Source organism: Garra rufa, chromosome 3 (genome assembly GCF_049309525.1).
Source record: "Garra rufa chromosome 3, GarRuf1.0, whole genome shotgun sequence".
NCBI lineage: Eukaryota > Metazoa > Chordata > Actinopteri > Cypriniformes > Cyprinidae > Garra > Garra rufa.
Genome location: NC_133363.1, coordinates 14,397,423 through 14,417,697, shown reverse-complemented (window position 1 = coordinate 14,417,697; position 20,275 = coordinate 14,397,423). Strand labels below are relative to the sequence as shown.

The following is a 20,275-nucleotide window of genomic DNA, read 5'->3' as shown; positions in this document are numbered from 1 at the left end:
TTTACACTGCATTAAAATAACTCGCATGAAATGTTTCTATGGCAACCAGAGCTGGCGACTTTTACCAAAGACCAGAGCCATAGAGAAACTCTGCCAAATACTATAGAATACCTTTAAGGCCTTAAAGGGACTTTGCTTTTACTCTGCCATAGTACACATAGCATTCTTTCTTACGTTTATAATAATACGGAAGAACCATCTTGTTATATTTTAATTTTTTGGTCAGGCTCGGCTCAGAGAGCACAGTGATAATAGAAAATATGGTGGAAAAATACACTCTTTTCAGAATAAGCTATTTACGCTATCAAGCTGTCTCGTGCTATACGTGCGAATTCCTCCTTTAAGTTTCATAAGATGACCACTAGGTGGAGCTCTAAACATATGTTTTGTATTGCTTTATCTTACTGAAGAAGATACTATTATTGAAGATGCACGCAGTAAAGTTTACCGCATTCATTGTTTTGTGCCTTTTTGGAAAAAAAATGTTTAATTATAAATTAATAATATTAATTAATAATAAATTAACTAATAAATAAAACAATTGCGCCGAGTCTTTATTACAATCTGCAAAAGTATTGTTATTGTAGTTCAATGGTCATTCGTCACCGACCGTGACCGCGAGTAGCCTGCCCTAAATTAAAGCTGGACAGTGGATTAAAAAGGGTCTTTCTGTCGGCAAGAGAGAAGAACAGCCTAACATGTAAATGTACTGAAGGAGGTCTGTATGCAACGCTACTAACAGTAGTTTACGCCAAAATAGTTTTGTTTTTTTCCTTCGCAACTTATTTATAGTTAATAACAGTTTGCTGTGCAATATGTGCCGATCGGGTACAGTCGGGTCTGTGTCTTCCCAGCCGAGTTCGGGTCCAACTAGTACATTTAAGGTATATTTCGGGTCTTCACGGGTTCGGGTCCCACTTTAAAATAAAATACGGGTCCGGGTCGGTTCCGTCCAGGACATTTACGGGTCTCTTCGGGTTCGGGTACGAATTTTTGGACCCGTGAAGACCTCTACATCCGTGTACATTCGTGTCCACTAAGTTATCCAGCCTTTGTGAAACCCCAGGATAGCACGTTCGAGATGGTAAAACAAATTAAATGTCCAGAAGTATTTTAGAATGAACTCGTCATTTTCAGCACACCTTAGTAGGAAGCATAGTGTGATTTTGAGAAATCTATGTAGATAATAACGTTACTACGCTTTCTGCTGTTGTGCCAGATTTGGATACTGATGCAGCTGTCCTGTTGAGGATTCACCATTCCTTTTAGCCGATGTAAGTTTTTTTTATTTATATAATTGGCAACTGATAATTGCTATAACTGACACTTACAAAAACTGTGTTTGTTTGTTTGTTTGTGTGTGTGTGTGTGTGTAGGTCACAACAACTCCAGATACAGAGACCAGGCTTTAACTTCCTTCAACTATGATCATGCTTGGTAAGATCTTTTAGTACATGATTTAGTGATGTTAAATTGATGGTTTTAAAAAAATAAACCTTTTGTTACATGAATAACAAGAGTGAGTAAATTATATTAGAATTGTCATTTTTAGGTGAAATATCCTTTTGAACTTATGAGATGAACTCCAATATCTACATATTTTTACTGACACCATAATCAAATGTTAAATGTTTTTGCAAAGTTATGAATAACACTATATATATATAAAAAAACATGAACACAATAAATTAAATAATTTATTTTTTGTTATGTTTTGTTTAGGAGATTTAGTTCTACACAGCAGAAATGGATGCTGGCAATTAAAGCCTTCTTTCCTGTGATTGACCTACCAGATGCGTTCTCTGCATTTGCTGTTCTCTTCAGTTGCTATTAATTGCTTAACATCAAGTACCAAGTGGAAGCAGCCACTACTTTGTTGTTTATTCAGAGGTAAGTACATATTTCAGTGTACTGTAATATTAAGTAAACATTAAAGGGAAAAAGTGTTAAGAATGAAAGCCATATACATCTGGGGTGGCATGAAAGTTAAGTTATTATGAGAGAATTTGCATTTTTGAGTTAACAATCCCTTAAAGGAATACTCCACAAAAAAAAGAAAAAGAAAATTGTCATCATTTACTCACCCTCATGTCATTCCAAACCTGTACGCACTTCTTTCTTCTGTTAAACACAAAAGAAGATATTTTGAAGAATGCTGGTGACTAAACCGTTTTGATTCCCACTGACTTTCATTGTATTTTTTGTCCATATAATAGAAGTCAACTTGAACCGAAATCCCAACACTGGTCACCAACATTACTGAAAATATCTTCTTTTGGGTTCCACATAAGTAGGAAGTGTACACAGGTTTGGAACGACCTGAGGGTGAGTAAAATATGACAGAATTTTTCAATGGACTATCACTTTTTTAAGGGATTGAAACTTCTTTTGTGATTTACTTACCCGCATGTTGTTACAAGCACATAAGACATTTGTTCCTCTCTGGAATACAAATGAAGATATTTTTATAACCTCATTTTTGTGTATTCACTTAAAGTAAACACAAACAAAATATTCCAGTTCAAAAAGTGTGTAAAGAAATAAAATTAATCCATATGATTAATTTAGGCTTTTATTAACATACTAACACTCAGGGGCGGAGTGGGGCACTAAAATCCACCAGGAAAATTCTGTCCGCAGCGGCCCCCTACCCCCCTCCCCCCCCTTACATTATTGGGGGGGTAGTTACCAGGGTTGGGGCCATTCATGAATTGAATTGAGAATGAATGGTAAATTCCAATTCACTTCCTGGAATGGAATTGGAATTGCATGCAGCTGACAGGAAATGGAATTGGAATTGAATTGGAATGCCAGGAAACAGAATTGAATTCAAATAAATTCCACTAAATTCCACTTAGTGGAGTTGCTAAATAAAATAATTTGACTTGATTTGCTTAATAGTTTATAGTACATTAAATATTGTAAATCACATAAACAACAAACATATAAAAGAAATACAAAGTACTGTATGTTTAGTATGTTAAGCGTGATCATTTCACATGCCAAATTTCAGGAAATGATGATAATTCGATGCAATAAAAAGTGAATGAAATACATGAATGAACATGACTCATTTTTTGTGAGTTGAGACATAATATATGTGGTAATCATATATTGAATGTATAGTACATCCACAAACTTATCACCACTGTCATTCAATTATTAATTCATAATGTACAGTTCTCATTTATATTTACTTGCATTTGATCAACTCTATTTAATACATGGTATTTGTAAAGCATCATAAATAAAGTTCAAATGTATGTCTCTAAATGTAATCACAAATAAATGCTCAGAAACAGCAATAAACGGAATTCAGTGGAATTTCCCTGAATTGAATTCCACTTCCTGTAATTCCAATTCAATTCCAACTCTGTTTCCTGTAATTGTTGTTGAATTCCAATTCCAATTCCATTTCCTTCTTTGAATTGGAATTGTTGAGTTCATTTCTGAATTGACCCCAACCCTGGTAGTTACATTATTTTATTATTTTAAAGAAAGGTAAAAGCATATTTTAGTTAAAAAAAAATATTGTCTCAAAATTTAGTACACTATAGATTAGTAAAAGTAAGTAAGTATTATTTAAGTGCATTATGGAAGTGCCCATTTTTTCTGTTTGGGGTAGTTGGTGTTACACTTTGGTTCTATGCTGATTGCTGATTACATTACTCGACCACCGCTGCAGCACCTTCAATGACATAACCTTCATTTGACATAACTAGCTCAATTGCCAGTCAAGAACAACCTAAAATAGCGCACTGACCATATCCCAAATATCAAAACTTATATACTTCATTTCCATATCTAAAATACACATTTTACAGTTGTGCACATTGATCATAAGCACATCTCAAAGGCTTCCTACCAGTAGCCTTCACAAAACCTAATATCCAGCACTGTTTTATCATAGGTAGAACGCAAAATATTTAAATACAGGCATTTTATTGAAATTTAATTTCTGCAATATTTAAAACCTTTAAATAACTGGGGGAAATCAACCCATGGCAACAGTTTAAAAGTAGACCAATTCTGTGGGTAAAAACGCGGACTTGGCAACCCTGCATCCAACACAAGCTGCTGAGATTTTTGCACGTAAAAAAAAAAAAAAAATACAGGTTATGACAGAGTTTACACACTGCTTCTGAAACTCATAAAAAAATTCGGATCGTGTTTGATTTTCTGCATTTTCGCATCCATAATAAGCATTTTGATAAGGATGGCAAATATGAGAAAACTAAAAAAACGCATACGAAAATCGTACAGTGTACAATGACTTTTAGATTTGAATGATCACGGGTCGAAAGTAAAGAGAGATGACAAAAATAGACTGGAGAATTTGCTGCAATCTTGTGCCGGGCCTGTAAGGAGCTATAGAACTAAGAGCATTCTAGAAAGAGCTTTGTGATTGGATGGAAATTTCAAGCATCATGCAAGGACATGCAACTGATATAAATATTGGTTGGACGTTTAGAGGGGAGTATGTGGGAGTATTTGGCCGCTATTCGCGGAGAATTTAGTAACGTCAATGATTATTATAAGCTCACGCCGGTCGCGTTATGGTGCGTTCACACCGGACGCGACTTGCGCGGAAAAAACGCGCTATTCGCGCGTAGTTGAACGCTTGAACATTTGAGTTTACTCGCGCCATTCGCGCGGTAAAATTCACGTCATTCGCGCGTGACATTTTCTTCACAACAGACGCGAATTCGCGTCATGGGCGGGGCTTCTGCCACTCGTCAGCGGGAAAGTAGTTGTAAAATAGGTGAATGAGCTCAATTTGCCTGCTTTAGCTTGCTTGTAGTCTCAATATGTATGTATATGTAGGTCAAATTGAGTAAAGAGCGTTTTTTAAAACTAACCAGATTGTCCGACCTCTTCACTCACTTTCTTCCTAGCAAGATCCTTTTTATTCCTGTTTCTACAAAAGTCCAAAGATGTATCGTACAGCTCCGAGGAACCACAGACAGCAACGGTGATTTTATCCGCCATTGTTGTTTCGGATTTCTGCCTCTGTCACTACTAGAGCAAGCTCCTGATTGGTTAACGCGGCGCGGATTTTCAGTAGCACCTCACTGCAGAACATGAAATCCACTGGGAGGAGTTGGATCCAGATCCAAGGGGCGGAGTTGGATCCAGATTCAGGGGGCGGAGTTGGATTTCCTCCCACTGCATTCTGATTGGTCGACAGGTTCCTAGCGTTTCTCACAGGTTCGCGTTTAAAGGCTGTGTAGAGAGAATGGTGCCGTCAAGCTGCGCCTAATTTAATAACAAATGATCGTTGCGACGGAAGCGAATCAAACTAACTTTAGCTGGAAAATAACTTTATTAAAGAACCGCTATAAAGCCAAAACAATCTCCGTTTACTTAAATTATAAGTTTATCTCTGTAAAGCTGCTTTGAAACAAATCTACACTGATAAAAGCACTATATAAATGAAGATGATTTGACTTTTGATGGAAAATCAAACTTGCCGAAAACAAATCTTACTTAATAAAGTTTAAAAAGTTACAAGCATTGCAGTTTGTACATTGTGTGAATGTGATTTTTTTTTTATTTGGAAAAATAATCCAAAAAATTATAATCCAAAATAAAAAGAATGACTAAAAATTCTTAAATTTCATCTTCCCTGAAAAGCATGTGGTTCCTTGTTACATGCAAGAATAAATATCTCTTAAAAGGAAATGTATTCTTTGACTGGCTGATCTTTTACCCCTCTCATTAATAAGTAGGCGCTTCTACTTTTGAATAATATTAAATCAAGTTTAAATTCAAGTAGAAAATGTGTGCTTTTCCACTACTGATTATGCAACTGTAAGTGACTAAATTATAGCACCACTAATTTTATACTTATAAATGAAGAGTATCTCACATAAATTCATTAAAAAAATTAATTACCAGCACAATTGAATAGGAGAAAAAAAACATGTTTATTGACACACTAGGTAAAACAAACATTGTGAAAACAGTAGGGAAACTTTGAAGGCAGAACATAAGGAAAACCACATTGGGAGCACACGCAGAATGACACAAACATTACAGGGAAACCACCAGACATTCACAATTAACTATTTATCCTTTCAGGTCAGCACAGATCTGGCAGAACTCGCTGCAGAAGTCTGGGTGGGTGTCTTCACTTATTACTTTAAAAAGTTCCCCCTTTCTTCCTCGACCTCCATATCCTGTGGGTTAGCAAAGAAGGCAAATATTTCAATATTCATTATTTTTTAAATGTTTTAATTCATCATTGAAAGTAAAACACTCCATGGCAACAACTAACAATGCATACCTGGAGTGCAGTGTTTGTAAACATCACCACATTGCCTACACGTTTCCAGTTTGTACATTTTGTAAGTACTCCGCCTTGTAGTACGGTGAGAAAACGGTCCAATTTGTGACACCTGTAAACATAAAACATTTTTTTAAAATCACACATTCAAAAATACACAAGGCATTAAACAGCCAATCAATCAAAAATCACCTGAATTTTAATAAAAATATGTAACTTTTGAAAAAGTTATGCAAAAACTCTGCAATTAACACTTACTGTCAAACCAAAGAAAATGGGCTCGTCTTCTGAAGCCTTCCCGTGTCACAAGGTCTCTGAAGCGAGTGCACACAAGGGCCAGCTCTGTTCTCTGCACTGCAAGTTGCACTTGACAATTAGGAATTCTGAAAAAATAAAATTATTATATATAAAAAATATTTATATATATATATATATATATATATATATATATATACACACACACACACACACACACACACACACATACATACATATACACACACACACACACACATATATACATACATACTGTATATACACATATACATACATATACATTATATATATATATATATATATATATAGACCATTTCAAGGATGTAAACAATAACAAGCGCGTTGGAACGTTACTGCGCATGTCCGGTCCTGAAACATTTCCGGTAGCGCTATTTCTCCGATCTGTCAATACGAACACATTCTTTTAAAATCTAGCGAAAAAGCTAGTTAAGGTAAAAAAGCTGCTCATTAACTAATCGATGCTGCGTGCGTGTACACGGGAGATTGCTAAAAGCATATCACATGAACGGAAATATTGTGAACATTTATTCGTACAATGGATGTCATCAGTCTGAAGCAAGCAGTGCAACTTACTTCATGTTTTGTTCCCAAGATATCCGGAGGTTGTTCGTGATTAATTTACTTGCATTGCGTGGTCAGTCTGTATTTCTGTTTAAATATTTGTTTTCATTAGTACATTACTTTTCACAATACATATCGTTCCAAACAACGCTAAATGTATGCTATTAAAACTAAGCGCTCGATGCTATTATTACGTGTTGAATTCATTTCAACGTGTTCAACGTTAGTTTGGTCAAGTTTGTTGCTGTGGAACAGTGCAAGTGGAGGGTATGAATGCTCCGAGTCATCATGTGATCACAAATAAACAAGATCGTCGCAATTCAATGCTGGCTAACGTGTTTTACATAAACCTGTATATCTGCAGATTAATAAATGCACACACAAACACACATAAAGCATTCATATATGTTTTTATGCACGTATTTACTGTTCACACCCACACAAATTTTATATATATATATGTGAAAATGAATACTGGTGTAATGTAAAGGCTGATGCTAATTCAGCTTTGCACAACATTTTTTATAATAGAAATCATTTAAATAATTAATCATGTTAATAAACATAAAATACTTATTTCAAAAACATAAAAAAAAATACTTTGTCCAAACTTTTGACCAGTACTGTATATAAACAAAAAGCATTCTCTCACTTTCAACTGTTTTTATTTCCAGCACATGTATTGATATGTAAATATTTGTATGAACATAAAATGCTTCAACAAATGAAACAACAACAACTGAAACAACATTTGAACTGAAATGGAGTACAAAGGGGTAACAAATGTCAAAAGCAGCAGTCTGTATCTGGCCTGGTCATCAGTCGCTTTAAGTACTACACTAAATTACTGAATACTACACTCAAGTTCTCAATCACATCTGGGTGTTGATATGGTCAGATGTGGTTTGTCACTGCAGGATGATCAGATGTCCTTGGGTGTCTACAGATGATGGCTCTCCTTACACTGCCTTCTCAGATTTGGTGACCCTTCTGTATTTCTGCAACTGTTTACATCAGTTTAGAATACTTTCTAGAAAACAAAACAAAGGATATTAGCCATCATTATGAAAATGTATAACATTTAACCAATTCTATGGGAATTACAGGGAGCTAACAAATTTCAGTATTACACTGTATTGTCAGATTTAGTGACCCTGCTGCATATTTACAACTGCTTACATCAAAATGCTTCCTAGACTAAGAAACAAATGATATTAGAAATCACCTGTATAAATTTTGTTTACATTATATAAGGATAAAAGAAAAACAATTATTTAATATAATGCACAATATAAAAAAATAATAATGCTATTATTGCTTAATACGTCAGTACATCTTGGAATTAACATTACCAAAGCTTATGTGATGGAAAATAATATTTACCATAAACATTACGTTTTGTAAACTACTGCCGTTAACTGTTACACAATACGACATTCACGTACTTTCATGTTACTCACTGCATTTGTCAACTGACAAAATAACTAGACGACTAATATGAATTTAACCCACATAACACTTAGCAATAAAACAGAAATAAAAAACTTGCCTTTTTTCATTAACGTTACACACGAAAGCTAGATGCATATGTAAACAATGACAAAATGCTAACGTTACTTTAAATTATACGGCATCATACTTGAAGAGTTAACGTAAAGATATACAAATAAACTGATTAAAAACGATATTTACTTGCCTGAATCGAAATGTGCGCTGTATATCCTAGAGTTGCTTGTTGTTATCCAGCCTTCTCCTTCACTGCCGCAACACGGGTACGTTTCGCGGAAATCTACCGTTAAACACGTCTCAGAATGTTAGTACCGCCCCAGAGGGAGCACACAACCACCGAACGACAAGGATCTAATTTTAATTTAGACATTTAAGCAGGATGTTTGTATATATATGACCGCAATCCCACTGTTCATAAAGCGCTTCTCGCCATTGTTTTGAATGCGCTGGACCACTAACCGGAAACGTCCTGGGACCAACGACGTCACTTCCTTAAGCCGCCGACTAGCGCTTGAAATGGTCTATATATATGAAATGTAAATAAAGGTATAACACTTAATGTCGTGAGTCATAATGGCATAAGTCGTGGTAATGTGGGTATGATAACTTATTAAATTAACACTTGATGTATTTTTTGGATTATGACTATATTACTTATGAAATAGACTGATGTAAGAAGCATGCTAAAAAAGGTCAACAATGTTATTTAACTGTTTAAGCATTACAACACTACAATACTTACATAAAACAAATTAGGCTAATAAGCAACCGATAACGTCAGTAAAATAATAATCAACATTAACAACGTTTATAATAATGAATTATGTTCAAATAACTTCGAATAAAAAAAATCAATGCCAACTTGCCTTGATGATGTACTGCCAACGATAAGTGGTTGGAGACATGATACTTCACCATGTGAAGTTCCGTGGTGGGAATGGGATTGAAGACTTTTGGTCCGCAGAACGGGCAATGATAATTAGAGCAACAGCTCTGGCATCTCTGAAGGACAATCTGCCCATGTCGCAACACTGTTCTGTGCATCTATGAAGAACGTTAAATAAATTTCAAAGGTTATTTATTGCCAAGTTAGCGATGCCTAACCTGGCTAGTGGGTAGCGTGGCTAACCTGGCTAACTAGATAGCTACCTGACTGACAACATCACATGTTAGCTAAGTTATATACATAAGAACATACCAGCAGTATTATCCAAAGCTAATTAGTTTAGCTAAATAGATAGGCCACCTCTACACGTGCGTGCTAACGTTAACGCTACAAACGACCTAACTTACCATTAATGGATGGCAGTTTAGCGGACTAGTTAAACATGTCTTGGCGTTATCAAAAAGTATGGACACTGTCAAAACTTTAACATATATTTAAGTGTGATCATTACTTAAAGACGCACACTAAATTATTAATCTATTCTCGACTATTATTAGTAATCAAAATGCAGACTTACATTGATGAGAGCAAACAATGGACCACCTTCACCGATATGCAGGTTCATCTGGTTGTGGGGCGTGGGGGCGAAGTATATATAGTGGGAGGAGTCGGATCTGGATCCAACTCCTCCCAGTGGATTTCATGTTCTGCAGTGAGGACCTTCTCCGGATTTTCGCCAAAGTTCAGATTTTTGAACTTGTGCGATTCGCGCGGCAATCGCTTGAAACGCTCAATGCGCGCCGCTTCATTCGCGCTATTCGCGCCACAGGATGGCTATTCGCGTCTTTGCATTGACTTAACATGTAAATCACTCGCGCTTGCCGCTTCATTCGCGTCCGGTGTGAACGCACCATTAGCCTCGCGCCTGCTCAATTTGTGCTCCGCTGTGTAAATCCTTCGGCCGGCCGGGAAAAGTCCCGGTCGTCCCGATTGCCACTCCGCCCCTGCTAACACTGATCATCCAAATATGTAGAGTACATCGAAAGTGGTAAACAGAATATCAAACATGCTTGAAAACGAATTAGGTGTCTTAAGCCACTTGAATCATATGGATTATTTTTTTCAGTGTCTTTATGCACATTTTGAAGCTAAAATACTTTGGATAGACAACTGGATAGACAAAAATGAAGAAAGAATATTTTCATTTGTGTTCCGAAAATGAACCAGAGTTTTATGTGTTTGGAACAACATAATAAATGATGACAGAATTTTAATTTTGGCTAAACTAATGCTTTAAAAAGTTTTTACAATGAGACGTCATGAATTTTTCTTTCTTTTATGTGAAGGTTCATTGTTAGGATCAGTCCTGTCAACAGCAAGTGCTCTGCAATATTCCAGATAAGCAAAAGAAGTGGGAAGACGGTGCAAAGAAGAAACCCTGACCTGAACCCTCATGTGTCGCCCTTCGTTAAGGAGTTTGTGGATTTCAGCTGGAAAAACTATTAATCTAATACTGGCAAATGCATTCAGCCAGGGAGAGTTTTTGTGAATTTGTAAGTTTTTAAGATCGTTCTTATGATTGAATTTGTACCTGATTATTTTTTTATTGCTGTAATATACAAATAATATGCATAAATGTTACTGCGATTTGGTAAATAACTACGTTTGAAAAAAAAAAAAACACACAGTGGTAGTTGGTGGGTAGTGATTCTTTTAAAACTTCAGATAAGAAGCAAAAGTTTAGAAAAAAAAATAGTCCATGCTTGTTTGTAAAAAATGTCTGAGTTCTTTTTAAAACTTCACTGTCATCGCTATTAACTATTATCATAGTATGTTGTGCTTAGGATAAATTTTAAGAGTTTAACAGTTTATAATAATGTTTTGTTTGAGTCTTAACTGAATCTGGGAAAAATTTTATATGTTATTGCAAGGATAACAATTGAACTATTAAAAACATTAAAAGTTACACAGTTGTCATTGCTTATTTTAATAAAATAATTGCTTAAATTATATATATTTTATTTTATTGCAATAAATTACTGGAGAAAAGACAATAAATGTACTGTATATTTCACAGTAAAATACAGTAAAAACAGTAAAAGTACAGTGTACATACTGTAAATATATTTACAGTTAGATAAATATTACTGTAAATATAAATACAGTATTGTTATTGGTACTGTAATTTATTTTACAGTAAGTTACTGGCAAACTGCTGCCAGTAAGTTACTGTAATTTCTACATGAATTTTTTTACAGTGTAAATAACATCTTAATGTGTGGTTATGAGTAGGGTTGGGTATCATTTGAACTTTATCGATTCTGATTCCGATTACATTTATCGATTCCGATTCTTTTCGATTCCCAGTTTCGATTCCAATTTAGTAAAAAAAAAACAACAACAAAAGTCAAACGTTAATATATCAAACATGTTTATTTTCAGTGCTTGCTTGCAACATATTATTTTATTACAGGGGTTCTCAACCTTTTTTTATACCGGGGCCCCCCTCCTTCTCGGGTGAATTTTGCAAGGCCCCCCTATGCCTGACATTTCCTCTAAAGGTGTTTATTTTTTAACCTTTTTTATTAACCAAAACATTTGTTTTGCCTTTTTGTTTTTCTACTGCATTCAAACAAACTTTAAATTAAAGCTATACTTTTGAATTTAAAAGAAAACCCTCTGCTCTAACTTTTTAACATATACAAATACAGATACAGAATTGTTTAATACAGACATTCTTCACAACTTCAGAGTACTCTTTCTTAAGTAAGTGAACCTGCCAAACAACAGGGAGATGCCAAAATGCCACTCACTAAACCTTTCCTTGTGAACTGGACTGACTGAATATCTACTGTTTGTATTTATTATAAAATAAACATATAAATGAAAAATACATGCATATGTTGCATCTGTTGATGCTGGTGCTCATATGTGCATAAACAACACTGACCCTTACAAGATCCACCTCTATGGGTAAGCATTCATTATAATGGTGCGTTTACACCTGACGCGAATGGCGCGTTAAGCGCGAGTGATTTACATGTTAAGTCAATGCAAAGACGCGATAGACCTTCCTGCGGCGCGATTCGAATTGAGCGTTTGGGGCGTTTGACGCGTGAAACGCGTGATTCGTGTGAATCGCGCAAGTTGAAAAATTTGAACTTTGGCGAAAATTCGCGCCGCGTTAACCAATCAGGAGCTTGCTCTAGTAGTGACGGAGGCAGAAATCCGAAACAACAATGGAGGACAAAATCACCGTTGCTGTCTGTGGTTACTCAGAGCTGTACCATACATCTTTGTACTTTTATAGAAACAGGAATAAAAAGGATCTTGCTTGGAAGAAAGTGAGTGAAGAGGAGTGAATCTGGTAAGTTTTAAAAAACGCTCTTTACTCAATTTGACCTACATATATATTAGGGCTGGGTATTGTGACCAATTTGGCAATTCGATTCGATTCTTATTTTTATGGTTTCGATTCGATTCGATTTCGATTTCGATTCGATTCGATATCGATTATCTATCAATATTTCATTTAAAATGTTAGTTTTGCAGACATGGGATCCATATTTTTATATAAATGCTGGTAACTGAAACTCTCATACTTAAGTTTATTACTGAAATACACATCTACATTAATAATAGGGTGCACACAGTTGTTTATTTTAAACAACTTTTATTTTAAATGAACACTGTAACAAGAAGTCATAAATATGTGCATCCATTGTACACCATGTAAACAAACTGCAAAATGCACATCACTCTAAAAAAAATAAAAAGACTGTAAATGTGCAACAGTGAAATCTATTAAGAACTTCAAACATGTTTAAGAAATAAAACATTTTTCTAAATTCAAAACATTCAAAACAGGCCCATCATAAAGCCCTTGTCTGCGTATACAAAACATTCTAACTGTCCATAAAACTAACAGTTCTTAACTACAGCCTAATAATTTTTGATCACCAGATTTTTCTGCAAAAAAAAAAGCAGCTGATCAACATGTTCTGATCTGATCTAAGGCAGCTCCTTTGCGCTGTGATTAGAAAACTCTCTCAGCAGGAACACTAGTGACACCTTCAGGACGAGAGGTGAATATTCATATCCTCTTACGTGAAGCACGTGCATTAAGAATCGATTCGGGAATTTCCTGAATCGATATCGTTGCGTTAAACTGAAGATCGATTAAAATCGGAGAATCGATATTTTTTACCCAGCCCTAATATATATGCATATTAATACTACAAGCAAGCTGAAGCTGGCAAATTGAGCTCATTCACCTATTTTACAACTACTTTCCTGCTGACGAGTGGCAGACGCCCCTCCCATGACGCGAATTTGCGTCTGTTGTGAAGTAAATTTCACGCGCGAATGAAGCGAGTAAACTAAATGTTCAAGCGTCCAACTACGCGCGAATAGCGCAATTTATTCGTGCAAGTCGCGTCTGGTTTGAACGCCCCATAAAACACTCACAGGACATTCATTTTGACAACAATGCAAATATTTTTAAATTTCACGCAGGAGGGTTTGTTTCATGCAGCCAAGAGATGAAGTAGATACCTGTCTTCCCGCGGGGGTATAAGTTACTTTTATGTGGGCTTTTGCGGGCAGGAGCGGGACGAAATAACATATATTTCTTCTGGAGCGGGCAAGCCCGGAACTAAAAAATCTCTAAAATGAAGTTTGCGTGCAGCGGTAGCTTTGTCTTCGTTTTTTACAAAGCGTAGCCACACTTTTGAGCGCTTCACACAAACCATCTTGTAGACTGATGTTTACATTACCACATAAGGTCCTTTCAGATTGCCTGCGCGGAAGGTCCTGGCAGATTGCTAGATGAAAAAAATGCACCCAGGAATCGATACGAGGAATCAAAATTAAAATTTTATAACAAGTATCCGATTCCAGAATCGGAATCAATTTACGATTCCCAACCCTAGTTATGAGTACAAATGAAAGATTGGCACAATCTCTAACTTGTAGACCCTCTTACTGTGTTATCAACACAAGGAAGACACAACTGTAATGAAATAAGTTGTAACAAAAGATAAGAGTAATCAACATAAAAAATTTAGTTGGGTATTGTTATGTCAGAGCTATGTGTATTAAACAAATAAACTACATATTATTTGTTATCAACTGCAATCAGCTATATAATATTTAATGTAAATTAGAAAAATCATATACTGATATTTACATTCTCTGTGGTTTAGTGAACTGTCTGGTGGTGGTAACTACTTCCACTTACTTCCACTTCTTGTGCTGTAAGAGTGCAGTGGGGAAAGGAGTAGGAATCCGTTTCAACGGTCTTGTAGCGTATCAGAGCGAATCAGACAATTTAAGATTCGATCAGAACTGTTGAAACAAGGATTCAAATTCCACAAAAAGGCCCAAGACAACATGGATGATCGTAAATCAGGTCCTAGTGCCAGCCAGCCTGAAGTAAGCCTAACCAATCAACCAACTCCTTCAAAGCTTTGAACAACTTCTAACATTAACACAAGAGAACACTTATTGATAATTCCAACTCAGGAAGGAGGTTGTCAAATTTTGGGCAAGTAACGTCTCGGTTACGTATTGTAACCCTCGTTCCCTGAAGGAGGGAACGGAGACGTCTCGTCGAGACCGACGAATTGGGATATCGCCTGGATAGACCAATCTACTTCGTGTGTATACAAACGAGCCAATGAATATTGGCATGCATGATTGCAGCCAGCTGCGGCTGATCACAGCGTGAGCATATAATGCGCAGCAGGTGCATGCATCATCAAGGTTTCGCTGAGGAGCTGGGACAGGCCCGGCTGTACAGCGGTGGTACAGGAGCCTCGGCGACGGGACGAGACGTCTCCGTTCCCTCCTTCAGGGAACGAGGGTTACAATACGTAACCGAGACGTTCCCTATCAGTCGGTTCCTTCGACATCTCGTCGAGACCAACGAATTGGGATCCCTAACAAAGCGCCGTGGCTGTTGTCCCTTCCAGTGTCCTGAGCGGGCCCCCCTGGGTCCCGTTACTGGCTTTGGCCAGGGGCTCGCATCAAGGAGAGCCAGTCACTGTATAACTCAGCACCATCCATTTCAGTGAAACTGGAGCACTGGGAATATGCGGAGCTCACGTCCTTCCGATAGGAGGTTCGGAGCAATACACATATAACTCAATTCAGGTTTATATGGAAGATTGGAGGTGATTGAACCCTCGTATACTGGTAGAAGTACTACCGGGGAAACACACAGCCTCTAGGGCGCAATGTGGAATTGTAAGAGATGCAATTAAGTCTCTACGTAGAGCCTAGCCCTCTACCGGTTCTGAAGGATTCATCGAGTGAGGGCCTGACGCCTGACGTTCCGCTACGTCGGCTGTCAAGCTCGGCGGAGGAGCTCGACAGAGCTACTCTTAGGTTACTCTGGAGCAATATAGCAAGCCGACCCGAGGCCTCTCTGTGCCTACCCGTTTGAGGTGAGAACACAGGAGGAGACTGTGTCTACACGAAGGCTATAGAACCTTGTGAACGTGTTAGGGGTCGCCCAGCCCGCCGCTCTACAAATGTCATTTAGCGAGGCGCCACGAGCCAATGCCCAGGAGGATGCAACACTCCTAGTCAAGTGTGCTCTCAGCCTGAGGGGGCAGGGCACACCCTGAACCTGATAGGCCAGGGTAATGGCATCCACTATCCAGTGGGCCATCCTCTGCTTGGAGACGGCATTCCCCTTCTGCCTGCCTCCATGACACACAAAGAGCTGGTCTGAGGTCCTGAAGCTTTGTGTCCGGTCAACGTAGCATCTAAGTGCTCGGACGGGGCAAAGCAAAGCTAGGGCTGGGTCTGCCTCCTCCGAGGGCAGCGCTTGCAGGCTCACCACTTGGTCCCTGAAGGGAGTCGTGGGAACCTTGGGCACATAACCAGGCCGGGGCCTCAGTGTTACCTGGGAATCCGCCGGGCCAAACTCTAGGCACGAATCGTCGACCGAAAATGCGTGCAGGTCTCCTACCCTCTTGATGGAAGCCAATGCAAGCAGGAGCAGAGTTTTCATCGAGAGAAACTTCAGCTCTACTGACTGCAAGGGCTCAAAGGGAGCCTGCTGCAGTGCTGTAAGCACTAGCGACAGGTCCCAAGAGGGCACGGAAGGGGGCCTAGGGGGATTCAACCTCCTGGCGCCCCTAAGAAACCTGGTGATCAGGTCGTGCTTCCCCACCGACCTTCCTTCTATGAGGTCGTGGTTAGCGGATATGGCAGCCATGTAGACTTTCAGGGTTGAGGGGGACAGCCTACGCTCCAACCCTTGCTGCAAAAAGGAGAGCACGACTCTGATCGGGCATCTTCGGGGGTCCTCTCCACAGGAGGAACACCAATCAACGAACAGGTTCCATTTTAGGGCGTAGGCATGTCTAGTAGACTGCGCTCGCGCCGAAGTGATAGTGTCAACTACCCCTTGGGGTAGGTCACTTAGAACCTCCGCATCCCGTCCAGGGACCAGACATGTAATTTCCAGAGGTCTGGATGCGGGTGCCATAGGGTGCCCCATCTCTGAGTCAGAAGATCCTTCCTCAGAGGAATTTGCCAGGGAGGGGCTGTCGCGAGGAGCATGAGTTCGGGGAACCAGGTCCGAGTGGGCCAATAGGGGGCTACCAGAAGGACCTGCTCCTCGTCCTCCCTGATCTTGCACAGTACCTTGCACAGTACACGCTCTCCTCGGGACTCGGCCATGAAGCCAGTGTTGAAGCGGTCTCATATGGAGTAGCCCCAGCGGTGTAACCGCCGCTGCTGCTGCCATATGCCCCAGGAGCCTCTGAAATTGTTTCAGTGGGACCGCTGTCCTGCTCTTGAACGTATCTAGGCAGTTCAACACTGACTGAGCACGTTCCTGCGTGAGGCGTGCTGTCTGGCTGACCGAGTCCAGTTCCATACTGAGAAAAGAGATTCTCTGTGTTGGAGAGAGTTTGCTCTTTTCCCAGTTGACCCGAAGACCCAACTGGCTGAGGTGTGCGAGCACCAGGTCCCTGTGTTCGCATAACTGAACCCGAGACTGTGCTAGGATGAGCCAGTCGTCGAGGTAGTTGAGAATGCGAATGCCCTGTTCTCTGAGGGGAACAAGGGCCGCCTCCGCGACCTTTGTGAAGACACGGGGGGAGAGGGACAGCCCGAAGGGCAGGACCGTGTACTGATATGCCCTGCCTTCGAACGCGAACCGCAGAAAGGGTCTGTGGCGCGGAAGGATTGAGACATGAAAGTACGCGTCCTTCAGGTCGATCGCTGCAAACCAATCTTGGGGACGGACACATCTGAAAATGTGTTTCTGAGTGAGCATTTTGAACGGGAGCCTGTGAAGGGCTCGGTTCAAGACGCGTAGATCCAAGATCGGCCGAAGCCCGCCGCTTTTCTTGGGTACTATGAAGTACGGGCTGTAAAAGCCCGTCCTCATGTCGGCTGGAGGGACCGGCTGTATCGCTTCCTTCGCCAGCAAGGAAGCGATCTCTGCACGCAAGATGGGAGCATCTGCGGCCCTGACAGAGGTGAAGTGGATACCTCTGAACTTGGGAGGGCGCCGGGCGAACTGAATCGCATAGCCGGAAGTGATGGTCCGAAGGAGCCAGCAAGATGGGCTGGGAAGCTCTCTCCAGGCTCCCAGAAAGTGAACAAGCGGCACAAGGGGGACCACCGACGTACCCGCGGGGGAGCAGCGAAGAGGGGGGCAGGGGCCCCGCCTCGCAGTCTCGTTGCCGGACCGGGGCGGGGTCAGAGCGTCTGTATGTTGAGTGTGTGAGACGCTTACCTGCGCATGAACCGATGGTGCGTGAGTAGTCCGTCTCGCCGTGCTCTCGAACCGCCCATCGTCGCTCGCTGGCGAGGGGGGAGGACGGGTGAGGCGCAGGGGTGACCTGCGCACTCCCCGCAGTCCCACTTGGGGACCCAGAGATAGAGAAATTTGCTCTTTTGCCGAGTATTTGGGTACCACAGACCTGACGGTCGGTGGCGGGGAAAAAACAAACAAAAGATTCTCCGCCCGGCCCTCCTCCGGGGGAGGGAGTGGTGCGGTCACCATCTCCCGAAGAGCAGCATCCTCCATCTCTGGGTCGCCCGTCTCAGGGTCTCTTGTTCTTACGTTTCCCACTGGTCTTTGTGGGGGCCTGGACGGGCTGGGCAGCTGCCCAGCGACCGGCTCCACGGCGCCGTTGTGAAGGCTGCTGCGGTGGCTGCTGTGGAGCGGAGGCGGAAGCCGGGGGCCGCCCTCGGCGACGAGCAGACTGGGGTGCCGCCGCCGGACGGGTGGAGGCAGCAGCTGTACGCCGGGGCAGGATGTGACTGATGGCCTCAGTCTGCTTCTTGGCTGCGGAAAACTGCTGGGCAAAGCTCTCCACAGCGTCGCCGAAGAGGCCGGTCCGGGACACCGGAGCGTCCAGGAACCTGGTCTTATCGCAGTCCCTCATATCAGCCAGACACAGCCAGAGATGGCGTTCCTGGACCACCATGGTGGACATGGCACGACCCAGAGACCGCGCGGTCACCTTCGTCGCACGTAGCGCGAGGTCCGTGGCGATACGAAGTTCACGAAGAACTTCTGGGTCGTGACCACCCTCGTACAGGTCTTTCAGTGCCTGGGCCTGATGCACCTGTAGCAACGCCATAGCATGAAGGGCGGAACCAGCGGAGCCGCAGGCCGCATAGGCACTGCCGATCAGAGCCGATGAGTGCCTACAGGCCCGGGACGGGAGCGACGGATTGTTGCCCCGCCAAGTGGAAGCGGCGCCCGGACACAGTTGCATCGCAACCGCACGCTCCACCGGCGGGACTGCCGTGTATCCCCGCGCTGGTCCGCCATCGAGGGTGGTTAGGGAGGAAGTCCCACTCGAGCAGTTTCGGGCAGCGAAAGGTGCCGTCCACGTTCGGGTGAGTTCTTCATGCACCTCCGGGAAGAATGGCACCGGGGTGGGGCGCTGAGAACCAGCGCGGGCCACCCCGAGATACCAGTCATCCAGCCGGGAGGGGTCGGGACGTGATGGAGGATTCCATTCAAGCCCTACCCTCTCGGCGGCCCGGGCAAGCATAGCCATCATCTCCGGGTCAGTATCGGGCACCGCTGACCGCCCAGTGGACGACAGTGTGCCGTCCTCCTCCTCAGAGAGGTCTGGCTCTCCCCCCGATGCTGCGTCCGACATCTGTTCGTCGGGGGGGGCCCCAAAGGTAACGGGCGGTACCCCTAAGGGAGGTCCAACCCGCTCCCCTGAGAGCCCCGGTGGCGACGGAGCGTCGGTGGAAGGAAGAGCCCCCGCCGATGGAGTGGGCAGGGAGTTCCTCACCGTCACCGTCAGACCGGGCAGCCCCCTGCTTCCAGCGACAATGCCCCCCGGCATTTGCCTGGAGGAACGTTCGTTCTGGGCAGAGGGACTGGAACCCCACCCCTTTGCAGGAAACGGAGTCTGGTCCGCAACTCCGCGATGGTCATTTTCCCACAATGGGGACATGACTCATCCACGAACGCTGCCTCAGCGTGTTGAAAGCCCAGACACGTGAGGCAGTGTGCGTGGCCATCACCCGGCGCCAGGAAACGGCCGCACCCAGAAACGCACGGGGAGAAAGGCATGTTGCCTCGTCTTTAAAAAGACGCTCAACCCGTGGAGCTCCTTTAGAAATTCACTCTTTTCGGAAATTGCTCTTATAGGAATTTGCTCTTTTAGTGCTGAGGCGCACAGGGGAGATGGCCGCAGCAACACAGAAGGTGGATGGTGAAGACCAGCTGTGTGCTTCCACTC

General features: G+C 41.7%; 2 long non-coding RNA genes across 2 annotated transcripts; both read right to left on the bottom strand.

Annotated features, from left to right (window-relative positions):
* Positions 1–5,920: 5,920 nt before the first annotated feature.
* LOC141331411 (uncharacterized) lies at positions 5,921–6,671 on the bottom strand. Its single transcript, XR_012355257.1, has 3 exons — positions 6,545–6,671; positions 6,287–6,398; positions 5,921–6,179 (listed from the first exon to the last, which is right to left on the bottom strand). It is a non-coding gene; the product is annotated as an uncharacterized lncRNA (long non-coding RNA).
* A 1,142-nt stretch (positions 6,672–7,813) lies between these two features.
* LOC141332510 (uncharacterized) lies at positions 7,814–10,151 on the bottom strand. The gene is made up of 3 exons (XR_012355315.1): positions 10,117–10,151; positions 9,516–9,697; positions 7,814–8,170 (listed from the first exon to the last, which is right to left on the bottom strand). It is a non-coding gene; the product is annotated as an uncharacterized lncRNA (long non-coding RNA).
* Between the last annotated feature and the right edge of the window lie 10,124 nt (positions 10,152–20,275).